The sequence below is a fragment of the Pinus tabuliformis genome, chromosome X (genome assembly GCF_031772625.1).
Source record: "Pinus tabuliformis cultivar Carrire ecotype Pingquan chromosome X, CPIR1, whole genome shotgun sequence".
Classification (NCBI taxonomy): domain Eukaryota; kingdom Viridiplantae; phylum Streptophyta; class Pinopsida; order Pinales; family Pinaceae; genus Pinus; species Pinus tabuliformis.
This window is the reverse complement of record NC_142308.1, coordinates 879,683,513-879,704,642: the sequence shown is the minus strand read 5'-3', so window position 1 is coordinate 879,704,642 and position 21,130 is coordinate 879,683,513.

The window sequence follows — 21,130 nt, the reverse complement described above, 5'->3', positions numbered from 1 at the left end:
TTCTACTTTGATGTAAAAGTGTAACAAACACTACTCAATCCAATAACCAAAGCTTGAATTTTACATGCACCTTTTTCATTCCCAATCCAATTAACATTCAATGGTCCTGTTATCGCTTGAAATTTCACCTCAGGCTGAGAAAGGTAAACCTCAAGGCAACATCAAACCATTTAGCCTCGTAGCTAGCCCTACGGGGCAGGAGAAGGCTCTCTCCGGTCTATCTCGGTAAAATCTTCAATAGATGAGATGACCAATAGGGTAACACTGATATTAGGCTAGTAAACTAATCAAAGAGTTTGATTTGGGGTTTTTGGGGTTTTTGGTGACAAATTGAGGAGAGGGCAATTTTGGGTGCGGGGATTGGACACAGTTTCTGCAGGGGGTTCCTTGGGGTGAGGTAGGAGACAGTGTTGATGCTTTTGATTGAGGTGGATGGTCAGGAATGAAAGGTGAGGAGCTAAAGAGAGCAAACAATCACTTTGAATTCTCTTTAGACAGTAGAAAACATTGAAATTAAACAAACTTAAAAGCAGAGCATGGCAAGCATGAATTCTTACTTTAACACTTCATTTGTTTAATGTGCAGAAGTAAAAGAAAGGAAATGAGTCACATAACAAGCTTACAAGTAAATTGAGAAACACACCATCAACACATGAGTCCACAAGAATCCCAAAGAGGACTACAAAACCCTGGTCTTCCTTAGCCAAAAATTGCAGAGATACAGTGAATAATACAATGATAGCTTCTCCCTCAAGAGTCCAACCATGAAAATGAGCAAGAAAGTACATAATATAGATGATCTAACCTCTTTCCCTGCCTCCATGGGTCGAGCTCACTATCCTAGGAGCTGTTTCAACCACTTCTAAACTAAGCACTACAAACTAGGCAGTCAAAACAACTTGCCTCTATAAACTTGGAAACCAATTCATTCATTTAATTTTCACCCTTTTCATGAATGAATCTTCTAGAAGAGGTACATAAGAGTAAAAGTATCATAAAAGTACAATAATTACATCAAAGAGAATCATAATTCACCCCAAAAAGTCAAACTGAGTCAAATCTGCGTTTTCTGAGCTGTACAGTGCATTTTTGAAAAAACTGCCTGACGGGTCGCGCGCCTTTGGCACCACTTTTGGGGCACTTGCAGGTGGAAAAATTGAGCAAGAGTAGGCTTGTTGGAAAGGTCTGTGAGTCTACTTTCCAACCCAACTAGAATTTTTGAATGTGGAGTTCATTTGCCCTGTCAAAAATCAAATCTCCCAAGACTGCTTTCTGTAGTTCAAAAAAGTGGTAGAAAGTCAATTTTTGCTAGTTTTTTGACTTTCTGGAGACCCAAAACTTCACCAAATCTCAAGTCCATCCATGAGCATGTGTAAATTTGCCTGAAAAATCTGGAAATGCTGAGTTTTTGTCAAAAGGAGTTGCCCTGATGAAGGGTCGCGCGGGGGGTGAGACCCGTTAATGGGAAAAACCTGCAAATTGCCAAAAAATGCCAAAATTCACCCAAAATTCTCAAAATTTCTTGGGATTTATGCCGTGGCTAGGATATTTAGTGCCTTGATCCTTGAGTGAAGCCTCAGCCAACATACAGAGGGGATTTGGCCTCTTTCTCCGTTTTAGTGCCTCGGTCAACCGCCTTTGAAACATCTTCATCTTTGCCTTGCACACATGCATTCTTGCCCAGTAATGGTTTTTCATGTTCCTCAGCAATTTCTTCTCTTGGTTGGCCTTAGCCAACAACCTCTCCAAGTGTGAATTTACCTGGATGAGCATGGACTCTCGGTCAGCGGGCAATGGGTCACCGGGTCTTCTTCGGTTCAAGATTCGGTCACTACGAATCCTCCACAGCTCATCAAGTGCTTTCTCATCCTCCAACTGTTTGTTGCGCTGCTCCAGGTATGAGATTGTCCATTTTGCACCTTCTAGTCTCTTTTGCAACACCTCATTTTCAGCTCTAAGGTGCTGAATGACCTCCTTTGCCTCTTGGCTCGGAAAAATGGCCTCAAGATCAACAAGCTCAATATCTGGAACTCCTGATGGCCCCTCATCAATCTTGTGCTGCTTGCCCCTCTGTGCTGCCTGTGTTGCTGAAGAGAGCGAGGCCCCTTCCACTTGATGTGGAGATAACACTCGCTGAGCTGATGATGAAGGCGAGACCCCTTCCACCTGCTGTGGAGATAGTACTCGCCGAGCTGCTGCAAATAAGGCCCTCGGGCATTTCTGATAGGTAACCCAAGGTGAGGAGCTGACATGTCTAGTGACGGGGATGTCATGCTGCTGTGATGGTCCTCCCTCCTCGTCAACAACCTCAAGATGTGGCGAGGGTGGTGCTGTAAAAAACTCACGAGAGATGAACTCCTCCCATGAGATGCCCTGCTGAGCCAACTGATGCAATACTACAAGCTGAATCAAACCATAATGGTACAGGCTCCTATACTGCTGGGCCGGGCTCTTCCTCTGCAACATGGGCACCATCCTCTGAATGTTCTGATAGAATAAAATAGGGATGTTCATCATCCTCACTCGGGTGAAGTGCATCAAGAGGCGAATATGATATGAATATACCTGTGAAAATCTGCCCTCACAGGTAAAATAGTGCATGATGAGCCTCATCATGGGAGCATACTCACTCCTGAGAAACCTGAATGGAAACATGCCTGCCAAATGTCTCATGAATGGTGGCCGGACAAAAGGCTCAAAGTGAACATTATCCAGCACCTTGCGCTTATTCCACACCTCCCCAACATTAGGTATCCCTGTGGCATGTGAGATCACCTCGGGTGTCAATGTAAAGTTCACCCCTGCAAGGTTGACATGTCCATCATGCAAGTGTAAAACAAATAGGCGAGCCAACTCTCTGTGATGCTGAATCCGAGAGATCCTCTCACAAAACTCATAGCAAGACATATACTGGAAACATGTGACTGCCATAGGACAAGCCTGTAACTCTGCTAAAGAGGTGGGCTCCTCTCGCTTATGATGTCCACCCTTTCCACCCTTATGAGGCCTCCTCTGTACCTCAATCTCTGAAGCTGATGATTGGTCATCACTTTGCTCATAGGTTTCGGTTTCTGACATTGTTTAAGGAGCAAAGTGGACAAACTGTGCTGCTGTTTCTGCCTGTAAAAAGTTGATTTATATGCTGTTTCAAGGGGACAAGGAACATGAGGGAACTGTTAGGGGAGGGACATTTTTACAAGGAAAATGGGAATACATGTATACAACAGGGAATTTAGGGAAATACACTGCAAACATCATTGCATATACATCATCAAATTCATATGTTTACATGGGTATAAGGAGAGATAGGGTTAGGATGTGATTTTTTATTTTTAAAGGGAAAAGGGGTAGGGTTTATTTTCTTTACAAATTTAAAAGGGAAATTGACATGGAAATATAGGGAAAATGCAATGGGAATGAAGAGAATAATTACAAGGGGAAAAATAATGAAACAACAATAAACCCTAGCATCTTTTACAAATTTACTATACAACCATATGGAGTGTTTTCTCTTGCACAATTTGAGCATTAAAAACACACTCATGATGTCTTTCAACATAACCAGCAACCATTTCCAAGTTTAGAGAACCTACCTCAAGCAATTTGATGATTTAGAGGGTGCTTGAGCAAATTTAAAATGAGTTGGGAGGGAGGTTGCTTGATGGGTCGTGCACCTCGCCCAACGGGTCGCGCGCGCCTGACGGGTCGCGCCCGTTGAAAATTTGAACTGTGGGAAGCCTTCTGACGGGTCGCGCGCCTGGCCTGCTCCCAATTTCAACCAGTTTCGCTCAAATCGCTTGGATGTTCGCCCAATCTCTCTTGCAAGTGTCTTGGATGCATAATGAGAGTAAAAGGAGGGAGATTGGGTCTTTATAGGTTTCATTTGAATAAATTTCATGTTCAAACCCACTTTCTAATGTTTCTCTTTGATATTTTATAAAACTGACTTTTTTGGTTTCCTTTGTCCTGAAATTGACTCATTTAGTGCTTTTGCTTGATTCTTTTTGCAGGTAGATCATCTGAGGGATCTTGGCAAGGGGACCAGGGTTACATGCTGTCTGCTGAAGTCTTTTGAAATTCCATCACTTTTTACAAACATTTGAAAAATTACCTTGGCTTTAAAAACAAAGTTTTTAAATCCAAGGTGAAAATTAACTGTACAAGATAAAAAATCTCGAATAAACATCTTTACAATCATCCCTCTGGCTTGCTGAACACTTATTGACCTTCAGAAACATGACTTTGTAAACATATTTGACCAAAACCCTAGACCTAGGAAATTGACCTCAAGACAAGACAAGACAAGCTTGAAAGAGCTTAATGACTGAAATGACCTGATCCAGCTATGCCAAGAGGGGTAAAATATACCAGCTCCTCCATCAGGGTTATGGCATGCCTAATGGGATAAAAAAATTGACACTGATGAGACACCTACCTATGCAAATGCAAAGAGTTTTGATCGCTGATGGAGGGCTCAAGATCGACTCTAACAGGTCCCACCATTACAATTACGTTCTCATATGCTGGGTTCAATTAAAGAGTGCGCCCTTACTGTTATATTCAATTTGGCAACTTATATAATTTAATTCCATACGTTTGCCAACTAATTTTAAACACATTACTTTTGGATTTAAATCTTAAACATTTCACTGTTTTCAACAAATCTCCATAAACAATGCGCCCATCACCAATATAACTTACCTGTTCGATTTCCTGTAATAATCTCTGGATCGCGCCTTCAGATTGTGGACAGCGCCTTCTGGCATATCATTCCTGCACAAATATCAATTTTATGTCTCTGTCTAAATTGTGTGGAACTCTTCTCGAGTTGCAGATTTCTTATGATCAGAGGTTGATGAAACAATGCAACCTTGTTTCAACAGTTTCAATTTGGCACACAATCTGTGTAACGAAATTCTTCAAAGGATGAATCCCTTTGAATGACAGCTCCAGAACTCAAATATAACAAAGATGTGTTAGCGGGCGTACATTTATGTGGATCGGTTATGGTATCCCTTTACCTTCTACAACAGTAGGTTACACTCTGTCAATACGTCATGGCTACCGGTCTCCAACAATATAACAAAATGACTTCAAACAATAACATCGCTACAGGCTCATTGTGAACTACAACAGTTGAACATAACCGCACTCAATATTCATGATTCTCAACTTTTTCCACCGCGATAACAAATCAGTTCAACGCTGTCTATATCAGTAATGACACACATCATTAATAAATGTAACCGATCCTCCATACAGCAGAGTCAAAACACATTTATTCCCTTTTTACACTAGCGCTCAATTCACAACAGAAATAAGACTCGATCCATAATTCTCATTCAACATTCCTTTTTCTGAATTGAATCTGAATTTATAAAACTTGACAGTGCTATATCAAATCGAATCTCCCTTCCATGCAATTCATTACAAATTCATGAATCAATTTCGTTTCTCTTACCCAGAATATATAGACCAATCGAACCCAGAAAGGTGAGAATACTCTCTCCCTGCCAGCGTAGCTATCAATTGAAGATCGAGCTTAATTGATTCGGTTGACTTTATCAAACAGTTTAAAATCTGGTTCCTTGCATCCACAGATCGATTTTAATACTGCGCTATGTTACTTATGCCATCCATCGATTTCTCAATACGCAATCTGCTATGGTGTTAACACACTTCCCTGCATACACAAAACCACTCCAGCCTGCAACTAAGTTATGTTTCATTTCCATTTAAAGTGAACAACGTTTCATTAACGCTCCAAACCATGTGTTCATTCTGAAATTGTGAAGATCATTCCTTTCAATGACAACGTACTGCATTTTCAGAGATGGGTAAACAAAAACATTCCAGACAGAACTTTTGACAAAAATATGCAATAGCGCCCTCTTTCAAACATTCACTGGCAATTTACTTATACAGAATTCTGTCTCCTTGGAATCGATCCATTGAGATCGATTTGTTAACTCCACGATTTCAATTAAGGCGCAGTCTAATTTGTTAACTCCACGATTTCACACAATTTCATATAAAACAAACAGTCATTCACACCGCGTTCGATTCGATGTCTTCACAACCAAATTATATGAAACGTGTATTCAACTTAAAATCTAGTTACAAAAATATTCCACCACTTAATGAATCGAACCCCACAATTCTGAAAACACACTGTTTTTACATTAACAAATGCAAATAAATACTTACAAACTTTCTTCGTGGCCAAATATTCAACAGTCGTGGCCTTACAATTTGCTGAAGGCTTACAGCCTTGCTGTCCAAGCCTACTCTCAATCTCACACTCTCTCACAATCTCAATGTATTTTCCTCTCAAACCCCTTCCTATTTATACAATTTTAAAAAATGATCTAATTAAATGCTCAATCCCCTTAATATCTCAACAAATCCCTAAATCTCTCAACATCCCTAAAAGATAGATTCTCATCCCTAAAACTTAGAAACTAATTCCAACTTAGGCTCCCTCATTAATTCTAAATAATCTAGAAACTAATTTCTCTCACATTTACAATTTCTCACAAATAATTAATTAATCACTCAAAATAATATTAATATTTACATGAAATTTTAATATTTCTTCAAAACATGAAACCCCCTAGCTTAGGTAAAATACAAGGTGTTTTTCGGAGATGATGCTCCTGCATCAAGCCTACATAACAATAATATTGTAGGGGCACAACAATAACAATAGTGGGCTTCTATGGGGTACAATAATAAGAACATGGGGACTACATGGGAAGAAAAATACCATAAGGGGGTTGAACTAATAACAATAAGGGGCTACACTATGTAGAAATTCCCACTGTAGATCAACAAATTATGCAATATACTAAAACACAATACAAGATCTACTTCTACAACACTTTGCGGAAGCTTAATCGAATTGAGCAAGATCAAGAGAACACATATAACTGATAATTGAGAAATCAATCACACATAACACATAAGAAATATCACAGGGAAACCCTTAGCCTAAAACCCCAACTCTGTATTATCATACAAGTGGAAACCTTGTTCAAGTTACAAAAAGAATCAGCTCTCAAGCTATCCTGCTCTATCTGCAATCAAACAATACAACTCACAGACTGAATAGACATAGTATATGTCCTCCTCAAGCCCTCTAAGCCTCCTATTTCCTTGCGTAATTTTTCTTGGGGTCCAATGATGTCACATGTGTGAATTGGCCTCATCAAACTCTCTAAACCTAAAGAAGTAACTGCATAACCCTCAAGGAAAGAATTCCTTCTGCATGCAAGGAATATTTACAATGGAATATTCTAGCAACTAATAGTACACTGCCCCTCCATCTGATCTCAACTAGGTCTCTGTCTGAGCTGACATGCATGAGTTATTTATGAGAGAATACTCAGTTATTTGAATTGCAGTAGTTACATGCATGTAATCATTAACTAATTGAACTTACATTAATTCAACAAACTGTTTGAATTAATCTAACTGGACTTGACTCAGTTAACTAAGTCAACTAATTACAACTCATCCTTATCTCTTTAACTGATGGATAAATTCCTCAATTAATGGAGAAATTGTTGCATGTCCCCACATAGACTTCAAGTTTGATTTTCCTTAACTAATTAACTCAAGATGAATTAATTAATTATTTTACAAACTGCTGCTAAGATCAAATTCAAATTTTACTTCACTATTTTAGTTTAGGGACTGACTAAAATAGGAAGGTATCCCGAAATGCTATTTATAAAATGATATTTTTAGCACTTCCATTTTTCCATCCATTTTTGCTAAGATCAACACTGGCTGAACTACTATTTATAGCAATGCTATTTTCAGCAATTCTATTTTTAGCATTTCTGGTTGCTATTTTCAACACACTAGTAGTATAAGGACCTAACAAAGTATCAAAGTCTTTGGTTAAAGGTTGTGGATCATAACACTACATTTTTTTACAAGCAAGCCAAGGCAAGAGAAGTGTTTAATCATGTCAAGGAAATTATTTGAAAAGGTAAACCTAAAATATCCACCCTTTTTTAAATCAAGCATGAAGATTTTTTGTACTTTTAGGAATTATACTCTGAAGAGAAAGAAAATGAGTTGGATAAAGAAAGAGATTTTCTCTCTTGCCTCCTCCCCATTATTTCCAACAATGAAAATAACCAACTTGTTCAACCAATAGAAGAGGAAGAAGTGATTGAAGCTATCCAGACATTAAATCCTGATAAGGTGCTTGGTTTGGATGCTTTCACCATCAATTTCTATCGATCCTTTTGGAACTTGATAAAGAAGGACCTATTGAGAATGCTCAATTCATCTCGATTCAAACAGAAGTTGGGAGGTTATACAAAATTTTCCTTCTAGCCTTAATACCAAAGGAGTCTAAGCCCTCAAGCTTCATGTTCTTAACGCCAATATCCTTATGTAATTCAACCTATAAAATGCTCACTAAAATATTGGCTAACAGATTCAAGAAAGTTCTACCATCCATCATATCAGAGAACCAAGGAGGATTCATGCAACATTCATAGATTTTGGATAATGTTATTTTGGTTCAAGAGGTCATGCACTTCAGCAAACACATAGGAGATCTGGGTATAATCATTAAGTTTGATATGGAAAATTCCTAAGACATTCCTTCCTTTTTTTTATCATGGGAAAATTTGGTTTTTGTAATGAATTGATAGGTTGCGTAAAATCTTGCATTGGATCTCCGTGGATCATCCCCTTAGTTAATGGTAGATCTTCGTCCTTTTTCTTAGCTTCACAAGGGCTCTAACAAGGCTTTCCTCTCTCTCTCTTCTCTATATCATGTGGCAGAAAGTTTAATTCAAAAACCTAGAAGTTGCTCGAGTTGAGGGTAGGCTGATGGGCCTCAGCATTGCTTGGAATATCAAGACACGTTAATCATTCCCAATTGGAAACGATATAATCCTCTTAGGAGGGGCCTCCAAAGTTGTGGATTATCGATTCAAAAAAATGCTTGAATCCTATCTAGAACTATCTGGGGGGTTAGTCAACAAAAGGAAGAGCCAATTATATGTATGGAATCGCACGAAATAAACTTTGCATGAGATAGCCAACATTCTTGAATTTTCAAAAGTTATTAGTTGGATATCCTTTAGGTAACTAGGAGTCCCCATTTCTCTAGGAGCCACGCATATCGAAAATTGGGGTGTTCTGTTACAAAAATTAAAAAAAATTCCATTCTTGGGGAGTGTAAGGGTTCAATCCAGCAGAGAAAACCACCTTGATCAAATATGTGATTTCATCTCTCCCGATATAATTGTGTTTTGGATTGCTATCCCCTAAGGGAATGGTAAATTAGATGGGAGCCTTACTAAACAAATTTCTATGGAAAGGAGGGGAAAATAATGATAAAAAATTTCATCTAGTGAATTGGGGCACAATCCAGCTCCCAAAAGGTTATGGAGGACTAGAAATTAGGGAACCCCACTTCATGAACCTTTCTCTGGGAGAAAATATTGTTTGAACACTTATCTCAAATTCTAAAGAGTGGTGCAGATCAAAATTTTCTTTGATGCAAAAATAACAACAGGGTCGAGACCTCGGGTTCAGGCACAAGGGCCAACAAAGCTCTGATGTAGTTTAGCACAACACCGCCATTTTCCCCTTATCCAAAATCGGTAAGGAGTCTCATCGAAGGCGTGTCGTGGCCTTAGTTAGATGGGAGTTGGAATCTATTATAAGGAAGAATCATATCATAGAATCAAGAAGCAGAGAACAATGATTCATTCTACAAGGAATTCTGACCGCAATAGGCCATACATGCTGTAAAATAGATATTACTTAAATACATGCATACATAAAAAATTTAAAGAACTAGATTAACATGCAACTAACACACGATGGTCCCAATAGCAGTCTTCATCATTAATCTGAGTAGAAAATGCATTACATCAGGCTCAAGGCTTCTTTTCCAACATACAAAACTCTAGACAGAACAATACATAAGCATATAAAACAAAAGATATAGAGTGACTCTCCTAACTTCGCAACAATACCCATTCAATGTTCTCTTGTCTTAATTTTGACTTGTTATTCCTTCTCTTTACATGCCAACCTGAACTACTGGTTCCTTCTCAGGCTCTCTACCTTCTCCATTGCTCGGTTGTTTTCATTCCTCGACTGTCCTTGCTCTTTTCTTGCTCAGTTGTATCTGCTCCTTCCTGTTGTCCCTCTGAAACTTCTAGTCTTCCACAAGTTCCTTCCTTTTTCCTGGTTGTTATTCCCGCAGCTCTCCAATTTCCATTTCCACCACTTATCACCAACCTTTTGAATCCTCGCCAAAATTTCTTAATTCTTCCAAAAATGAAGGCCCCAATAGGCCTCAACCATAGTCTATTGACTCGTCCCTGAGTCAATCTTCCTTTGGCGCTGTTGGCATTGCTGACGCTTTTGTTGCTGGTGCTACTACTGATGCTTCCTCTTGGCTGGTTTATTTAAATGAAGGAAATAATTTAGGGGCAAAAGCAATGGTCGTCTGGCAGAATTAGGAGTACTCATTGAGCGTTGCATGCCATATTCCCGTGACTGCAGTTGCATGGCCGAGGAACTTAGATGTAGTGTCATAAGTCGGTTGGGTTGGTCATGTCATAAGAAAAGAAGTCCATTGTGCATCGATGTCATCACTGAGCTACTACAATGTCTCTAGGTGTGTTTGAGCTGGTGGATGGAGACCCCAGAGTATTTGCTTTGTCTTAGCTAACTCATATTCTATTTTATTGAATGTGGGCCTCTAGAGCGTCTATCTCTGCCCGGATCGTCTTTAGTTGATCTTTGTATTTGGTGTCCCTGGCATCATTGAGTAGCTAATTGACCTTGCTGCGAAGGGGGTATGCTAGTTTTTTCTTCTTTGCAAGGTAGCTCGACTATTCGTGAACTTGTCACAATAGAGTGTGGGAATCTTCCACAACATTGACAATGGAATCTTTTAGGGTGGATGCAGTGTCATATTCTGTTCTATTTTAGTTGCATATGCTATGGCAGGGCCTGACAATGCACTTCTTGGTGCAGTGAGGGTCTGCTTTAGCTCCTGGTTGGCAAAGATTAAATCATGGCATGCTGCCTGGATATGGTCACAAAATTTGACTAATGTGAAAGCTAAAAAGTCTTCTAGGGAATTGGGCACAACATTATAAACTGAAGGCCACAGTACCTGGAATTTTTCGGTAGTCTTCTCTGGCTTACCTTGAAGTTGTTTCTTTTCTTAGCGGAGCTGATCATGTTCTGCCGTGAGTACGACAATTTGTTGTTGTTGCTGTTAATGCTTGGAAGTTAAGTCATTGTGAAATGATTTGGCTCAATGTGCAACTTGTTGAATAAAATTAAATAATTGGCCTGAAGACCAGCCTTGGAGATCATCCTGGTTCATGGTAGAGGGTTCTGGAAACTCACTTTGCAAGGGATTCCCACTGGCGACATGCTTTTCTGAGTGTCTGTGGGGAGAGGTAGCATGCTATGAAGGTTCAGCCAATGGTGGAGTGGTGTGGATGGAAACATGGATGGTTGGAATTTAAGGAAACATATGAAGTGGTAATGATACTGGGTTGATAGCAGTGGTGAGTGGCTGGTTAATGATTGGTCTAGTGCCCATTAGTGGACCTTACTCCAATAAGACAGACAACACGGAAGTAGGGATGACTTTTGCACTGGAGACTACCGTGATGGACTAGACAATAGATTCAACCTCCATGTCCATCTCCATTCCCAACGGTGTTCCAGAGGGTATAATGTCTGAAATGGTGGTGGATGTGGATGTTGTATGTGGTGATGGGTTGTGCGAACTAAGTGACGCAATTGAGGTGGAGGGTGGAATTTATTTTCAATGGGCGATGCAGTATGGGATTGGGGTTCTTCAAGTGTGAGATCTATTATGTGACTAATAGTGGTCAATTACTGCTTTTTGGCCCCAACGAGAGGTTTTATAGCTTTTGAACCACAGGGTTTTGGGATGGTAGGCTTGGACTGGGAATGGGGTCCTACTACTGGTAGGGTAGAAACTAGAGGAGTAGGAAATCAGTGGATCATGTTGTCTTGAAATTTGAAACTTAGAAAAAGGTGGGAAACAAACCTGTTGAGACTTCAATGTTAGCGATGGTTTCCTTCAGGTAGATCATTTGTTTCTTATGATTTGATGACCAATTTCATCTCCTCCTCGGCCAAGTGCTTTCTTGAATCCACAACTGTTTCTCCTGGTAGTGGCTGGGGTGTCATCCCTTCGAAGAAATAGATGTGTTTTCCTTCTCGAATCTCCCTTGAAATGCCTGACCATGAACCGACCTATGTATGTAATTCTTAAGAAGCCAACATAAACTTTTGGGGTCTCATATGGAAGGTGTGGGGGTGAACACAATGCGACCTTATCCAAGTGCTTCCTTGACTAATACCAAACTAAATTTATGATGAGTACTCATCAAGCAGTGACTTCAAAACCCTTTTTGCAACCTTGAAAACTTCCTAAATTTTCTTGTACCAGTCGATGAATGAAGCCTCATTCATTTCCTTGCTGCTTGGGTCCCCTGAGGTTCGTCAGGGCATGTACCTGAGGCAAGAGGTTGGTATTCCATGATGGGATCCAACTCCCGGCTCTATGATGGGCACCATTTCCACATCACCAAAGCAAAAACAAGGTACCCAGAAATGAAATGAGTCGCCTGCTTGTAGATATTTTCACAGGCTTTGAACAGTTCATGGAGAAGGAAGGCACACCAATTCAGTTGGGTGCCTTCTACACAGTGCTCCATAACCGAAATTATATCGAGCGTATACTCAATCTTTGAAAAATGTTGCATTAGCTTCCCCACAATAATGTAGCATGTGAACTTTATGTTCGTGGTGTTGATTGGCTCTATGCGTGCTCCCTTTCCTCCTCTCCGTGTATCATACTTGTAGTAATAATCACCAGTTCTTGTATTCTTAGCTCTCTTGGAAGTTGTTTGGAATGCAATTGATATCACGTTTCCAATCACTGATAAACCTGCAAGCCTCTGAATGTCCATTGCATGAATTGTATATTCTTTATCAAGCCAAAGATAAATACTAGTGACAATGATGTCTCTCAGAACCAGAAAAAGAATAGAATCCGTGAACACTATCTCTCTTGTCAGGTGTATCATACCATATGCCACCTATGATTGTATCATCCTTGTCCAACCTATATCTTGATCGTGACCTACTACCATATGCCCCATTAATCAATTCCTCCTATCCATGACTAATACTTAGATGTCCCTATCTCTTTAAATCTGATAGGCTCTGAAGGATCATTGCATTAACCTCAACTTGCTTTTTTTAAGCTCTAGAAAGCCTTCCCCATGTCTCAATCAACCTATTGTTATCTTCCTTGCAACTTCTTATGTATACATTCAAACTTCCCAGTGTATCTTCTATATCAACTGATCCATAAGGAGAGTCATATGAATTGTAGTCCACAATTCTCCTTATCATTTATGATCTTCTATCTCCTGCAAATATGTCATGTTAGATAAATCAAATAGAGACATAATCAAAATTATACCTCTGTGAAGTTTAGGGGAGGCTATCTTGTGTGCACAATCAATCTAGATTAGCACAATATATATAAATACTGACATCAACATATCAACACCTCAACCTCATAACACACCACATCGTCATGATGAAACGAATTGCAATAATGACCACCACGATGCATGTTTGAACTACTATGCATGATAACCACAACAATCACAATGCATGCACAACAAACACATTGAAAACTAATATGTGTGCATAACAATCACATCTTTCCCATCCAGTCCAAGTGTTTGAACTAGGAATCTCTAATACCACCCAGTGGTATCATATATCAACCAAAGAGAATGAAACCCGCTCTGATACCAATCTGTAACAACGCCACCCCACATTTACCGACTTTTACAATCTCGCCAAGGTAAACATGAGACGAGTGTCACTATGATATGACCTGACCTCCAAGTTGTTCTAGTTATGGAAGTGGAGAATACAATCCAACCACAAACTGACATCCCTCAGAGACCATAGACCACTTAGGACACTGCAAACTACCCCAAGTGGTCAATCCCTAAGCTAGAACTCTGTTTCACTAGGGAAACTCCCCAATCACATGCACAACACAACATCAATTCATTTATGAGGTCCCAACCACACACATAGGCCTGCCTCCATGTGGTTATGACCAAAATTCATGAGTTCAGTGCCAACGCTTTTGAGATCTCAGCCACTTTTTTAGGCTAGCCTCCAAACCACTGCCCATAACTGCTTGTAGCTTTCCAGAATGCAATCAATGGTAATGACAATTCTAATCAATCAAAGCTCAAGCAAATACTTGGCCTAGACATGCCTAATCCATCATAGACATTTCGTTAAACATATGAGCTACAAGTCATGAATGCACATCTGATCATAAATTTCTAAACTTCATTTGAGAATCACCAAGAAGGCTCCACTCCCTCTCTAGCTGACTACAACAACACTTGTTAGACCTTGCATTCATCAACCATTCAATAACTTATTAGAACATGTGAAGAGCCATAGATAAAATACATCATATAACCAACATATAAACATAATAAAAACCAAGGAAAATCGCCCATACAATCACCACCATAATCAATATAAATTCTCATAGATCACAATAGGAAAATATCTCATATTAACATATGAAAATGCCAAACAAGTCAGGGACTTCCATGTACCACCCGACCATAGCTTGGGATGAAAAAAACATATCTTTTATCTAATCAGCCCCATTCCATATTCCAAGCATGAATATTGGATCATAAGTGTTAAACCAAAATGAAACCATCCAGGGCTTCTAGAGGCCAAACCACCTCAACCCTCAACCACTTCATTGCTACGATCCAAAAATCACTAACATCAACCATATCGGTATCTACCAAAGTTGTCCAGGGCTCCAAGAGCTAGTAACTCAATCCAAAACCTTCTAGATTCCAAAGAATTTGTTCCAATCCACATCTCCAGGGACTAGTAACTCAACCCATAAGGCTCTAGAGCGTTTGTACCAACCTACAGGCTCCAGAAACTAGTAACTCAAACCTAGTAACTCAAACCAAGATGTTCTAGGGCTCTAGAGCATTTGTTTTAGCCCGTAGCCATAGGGAACCTGAGGACCAATAAAAGAACAAGTGGGAAACCCACAACACCATGGCTATCTATGAAAAGGAAAGGAAAGGCTGAAACCATTGTCAATCCAAGAAAATCTCCATGCCAATGACAACACAACCAAAGAACCACATGCATATACCATACATCTAAAAACCAATAAGGAGATCATACATGCAACCTGTTACCTGTAAAGCAATCCAACTATATTTGCTGATCTAACTGTCTCCTTGTGCTTCCTTGCTTTCCTTTGCCTTCTTTCTAGAAATCCTAGTGAATGCTTGAGTGCTCCAAGCATGCTGCAAGAATGCTCTAAGTGTGCAAGAGTATGAGAGAATGAGAGTGTGCTCAACTCAAAACTATCAAAAAGCTATCAAAAGCTTTCAACTATTTCTCTGAAGCCTTTTTATCGTTGATGCATCTATTTTTATCATTTTCCTTCATTTTTCCTCTAATTTCCCTTGGATGCAAATTTGTGTCTCTTCACCTTCCTTTTCTCCTATTTTCATTTATTTTCATAATTAAATGCCAATTATTTCCTCTTTGTCTTTGACAATTTCCATAGCCAGTAATTAACCATAAGTGATACCCACTAAAGTGTTTTCTTAACATTCAATTTGGAATATGTGTCCCATGACCCTATTATTATTTTATTTACATGGAAAATCAACTAGGGGTTGTTACAACCCAATAACAATGTTTAGGTTGTTCAGAGAGCATCAGTTGTATGCCAATCTCAGTAAGTATAATTTATTTTAGTCTTAGATCCATTACTTGGGACGTGTTGTTTCTAAGGTATAACAATGTATAAAAAAAAGATTAAAGCTAACATGGAGTGGTCAACTTCTAGAAATGTGGATGAGGTGATATCATTCATAGGACTAGTAGGTTATCACAAAAGGTTCATCAGACACTTCTTAAGGATTTCCTATCCTATCACATATTTGTAGAGAAAATGGAAGAAGTTTGATTGGAATGAGGAGTGTGCAACTAGTTTTGGGTAGTTGAAGCATTTTCTTACAAATGCTCAAGTCCTAAAGATTGCAGATCCTGATAAGGAGTTTGTGGTTTATATAGATGCTTGGAAGAAATGATTTGGTAGAGTCCTAATGCTATAAGGACAGGTGGTATGTTATGAGTTAAGGAATTTGAACGAGCACAAACAAAACTATGTGACTCATGATCTTGAGTTGATAACTATCATTCATGCATTGAAGATGTGGAGACATTATCTCCTTGGAAAGCAGTTTATTTTGATGAGTGATCATAGTGGATTGAGGTACGTATTTTATCAACTTAATCTGAATGCCAGGAAAGCTAGATGGTTGGCTACTCCTAGTGAGTTTCATTTCAATATCATGTACATTAAGGGCAAGGAGAATAGAGTTGCAGATGCTCTCAGTAGGAGAGTGAAAGGTGAGTCACATTTCAGCGGTGAGCTCTTATGTGACAAATTTACATGAGTGGATCTTACATGTAGGGCATCATGATGAGAGGTACTAACAATTAAATAAAAGGTTATAGCAACAAGGTGAAGGTGATAGAGATGAGGAGTATCACCTCATGGAAAATGGCTTGGTTAGATTCAGGAACACGATTTATGTAATAGATAACAATGAGTTGAAGAAGATCATCTTAAGGGAGTTTCATGTCAAGCCATATTTAGGCCACCTGGGATATTAAAATACTTCGACAACTATTAAGAAGTTCTACTATTGGTTGAAGTTGAAGAAAGAGGTGGCTAATTTTAGTGTTAGGTGTTTGGACACCCAACTGGTCTATTACATCCTATTCTGATTCCAAATGGAAATGGGAGGTCATTTCCATGGATTTCAATGTAGGTTTTTCGAAGACATCGAGACAACATGATTTTGTCATGGTTGTGGTTGATAAGTTGAGTAAAGTGGCTTGGTTCATTGCAGTGAATTCAACTAATTTAGCTACTGAGGTAGCTCAAATCTTCATTAGGGAGATAGTGAGGTTGTGTAGTGTTCCCAAGAAGATCATATCAGACAGAGATTTCAAGTTCACTTCTAGGTTTTGGAAGGAGTTGTTTGTAGGCTTGGGGACAACGTTAGATTTTAGTACAACTTATCATCCATGGATTGGATATGTTGGATGAGATGGAGCAAGAGATGCAAGTCATCAAAAGGAATTTGAAGGCAACATTGGATAGACAGAAGAGTTATGTAGATCAACATAGAGCATTCAAGGAGTTTCAAGTTGGGGAGCATGCGTACTTGTGCATCAAGCCCAAGATGATCTCCTTGAGGATTGGGTCATGTGCCAAGCTGACACCTCCGTATTACGGGCCTTTTTAGATCCTTAATAGGATTGGACCAGTGGCGATAGACATGCACTGCCGTCAATAGTGAAAGTCCATGATTTTTTCCATGTTTCATTGCTTAAGAGATATGTCTAGGATGCTGATCATGTAATTTATTGGTATGTATTGTAGGTGGAACCAGAGGGAGATTTCTATCCATAGCCTTAGTGCATATTGTAGTGGAAACAACTCATGCTCTAGAAACGAGCAATAGAGCAAGTTAAAGTGAAATGGAAGCACTTTGGACCTGATGAAGCTACATGAGATATGGATGACCAAATGCATGCTTTATATCCTTCATTATTTGCTGGTTGAAGCAAATGAGTTATATATATATATATATATATATATATATATATATATATATATATATTGTTGTAAATACCGCAATAAGTTGGGTTATAAATATCCAATAACCTGTATGTTTGTTTTGTTTTTCAACAATATGTCTTGTAAATACTGTATCGATCTATGTTATAAATCTCCATAGGAATATGTTTTGTTTTCAACGGTTTGCTGGGCATAGATGTCATAGAATGCCGAGGACAGATTTCCCCCAAGGGGGAGGGGTTTGTAACAACCCCGGGTTAAAGTTTTATGTAGTAAAGGATATTAAAGGCAAAATAATAAGACCAAGGTCACGGGACACATATTCCAAGATGAATGTTTGGAAATCATTGTAGTGGGCATCACTTGTGGTTTATTAATGGATTTGGAAATTGGCAAAGGCATTGGAAAAAGAAAAGAGACAATAATTGACATTTAATTATGAGAAATAAGGAAAATAGGAGAAAAGGAAGGTGAAGAGACACAAATATACATGTAAGGGAAATTAGAAGGAAAATGGAGGAAAATGAAGAAAAATGTGAAATCAATGATAAGAAGGTATTAGAGAAACAATTCATAGCTTTTGTCAGTTTTTTCTTGGAGAGAGAGCAAGAAAAGGAAAGTAAAAGGAAGGCAAAGGACAAGCAAAGGAAAGAAACAGAGCGCAAGGAGAAAGTTGGATCAAAAACTACAACAGGGAGAGCTTGCAGGTAACAAGTTGCATGTGTAATTTCCTTGTTGGGATGTGAATGCATGGTACATTCATTTTATTATTTGATTCATTTGTTGTCATTGGCATGGGTTTTTCCTGGATTGATAGTGGTTTTAGCCTTGCCTTGCCATTTCTTGGATAACCATCATGTGATGGGATTCATTCTTGGTTGAGATTTGGTTTTCCAGAAGGTTTTGGAACCGGTTGAGGTGGTCTCAGGAAGATCCCAAGGGTTAGGGGTGGAGATCATTTTCTTCAAGAAACCTACAGGGGGGTGGAGACAGGAAAATTCCTCTGGGTATTGTAAAGGAATTCAGAGACATTCGATCTTGTTATGGTTTTGTGATCTCAGGACCGGTTTAGGTGAGATCACTGTGGCTTGAGGGTGGAGGTGGTTTAACCTATGGATTCCCTGTTTTGTTATGTCTTGGTTTATCCTATGATATCCCACATTCATGCTTGGAATATGGCACGTGGGTGATTGGATGAAAGAGATATTTGGTTCAGTCCAATCTATGGTCAGGTGGTACGTGGAAGTCATTGACTTGGTTGGATTTTTCATATGTTAATATGAACTATTTTCTCTATTGTGATTAATGAGCACATTGACTGGTTGTGATGTGACCTTATGGGTGATTTGTCATGGTTTCTATTCTGGTTATATGTTGGTTGTATTCTTGGTTCTATGATGTGCTCTAGCTATGACTCTTATTCATTATTTGATAAGTTAATGAATAGTTCTTGAATGCATGGGCTAAGAAGTGTTGTTGCAACTAGCTTGAGAGGGCATATAGCCTTATTGGTGATTCTTAGATGAAGTACAAAGGTTTATCATCATATATGCATTCATGACCTATAGCTTCTATGTTCAACATATGTTTGACGAAATGTCTATCATGTATTAGGCATGTCTAGGTCAGTATCTTACTCAAGTTTTAAACGTTTAGCATTGTTATCATCATTGTCATGATTACGGAAAGTTATAGGAAGTCCTGGGCAATGGTCTGGAGGCTAGCCTAAAAATGTGGCATAGATCTCACAACTGCATACATAGAACATGGAATTTTGGGTCATAACCTCATGGAGACAGGCCTATGGGTGCAATTATAGCCTCCCAAATGCATGCATGAAGTGTTGTGGGTGTGGTTGGGGAGTAAACCTAGTGAAAACAAGTTCCATCTTAAGGATTGATCACTTGGGGTGATTGGTAGGATCTTGAGTGATCCATAGTCTCTAAGGGATGAAAATTTACTTCTAGTTTGTAGGCCCCACTTCCTTAACTGGAACTTTGAGGTCAGGTCATATCATAGTGACACTCAACTATCAAAAACTCCAAAACATTTAATAGTTAAACAACACCATTTTAATATATAAATAAAAATAAAAATAAAACTCTCTTAAATTTACTTATTTTAAATATTTTTTTGGTTATCTATATTTTTTAAAATGTTCAAGTTTGCAGGCGTCAAGCTACTTCTTTATTTATTTATGGTGTGATTCTATGACCATGCCTATTAGTCAATGACAAATGTCAATCACAACTCTCATTAATGAGTACCGTTGTCACTAGGTTCAAAATTGATTTCTTTTTGAATTTTTTTAAAACCTTTATAATAAATTTTAGAAGTAATATACGAGATTGGTTCCCAGTGTTTTTTATTTTTCTTTAAGGGAGTTTATGAATGGAAAGGAAACATTCCGAATTCATTAGTGTTCATTTTAGATATTTGAGAGAGTTTGTGTTTTTATTTTTATTGTTTAATAAAGGAATTTTTCATTATGAAAATTAAATGTTTATACGACAAAGTATATTATAATCAGTTTTGGTCAAAATGCTTTGACTTTTAATTAATTTGCAAATTTTTAGAAACTATTTCCAAAGTTTATTATAGTTTTTGTAAAATTAAATACTAAACTTATTTTTTTAGAAATTGAAAATTATTTTTTGAATTTCTAATTTTTGATTGGTGGATGACTAATTTCATGTGGTTTAAAATCAAAATTTAAGAATTATATATATATATATATATATATATATATATATATATATATATATATATATATATATCTATATATATTGAATTATATATATACACACACACAACAACAACAACAACAACACGAGTCTTTTACTTGTAAATCACCAACAACCACAACTTTAATCACGAGGTGTCCTTAGATATATATATATATATATATATATATATACACACACAACAACAACAACAACAACACGAGTCTTTTACTTGTAAATCACCAACAACCACAACTTTAATCGCGAGGTGTCCTCATAAATTAGTTATTGATTTTTTCCCCCAATTTATGGATTTTTTCATACTTAATATTTTCTTTAGAAAAAAGTTATCATTATGTTTATGACTTTTACTAGCCATGGACATTGACCGATTTAAAAAACAAAAGCAACAACACTACAATTATTTTTCCCTTGCTTATTTTCTTCATATTTTTCCTTGCCAATTTTTATTAATGAATGAACTTGGTTCCATCATTTTCTTCAATAAACCTTACCTATATTATAGGTTTTCACAATTCAATTTTAAATCATGATACAATATATAAAATAAAATTTAAGTCAACACTGCAATAAATGAGATTTTCTCTTTTGTCTTTACAAT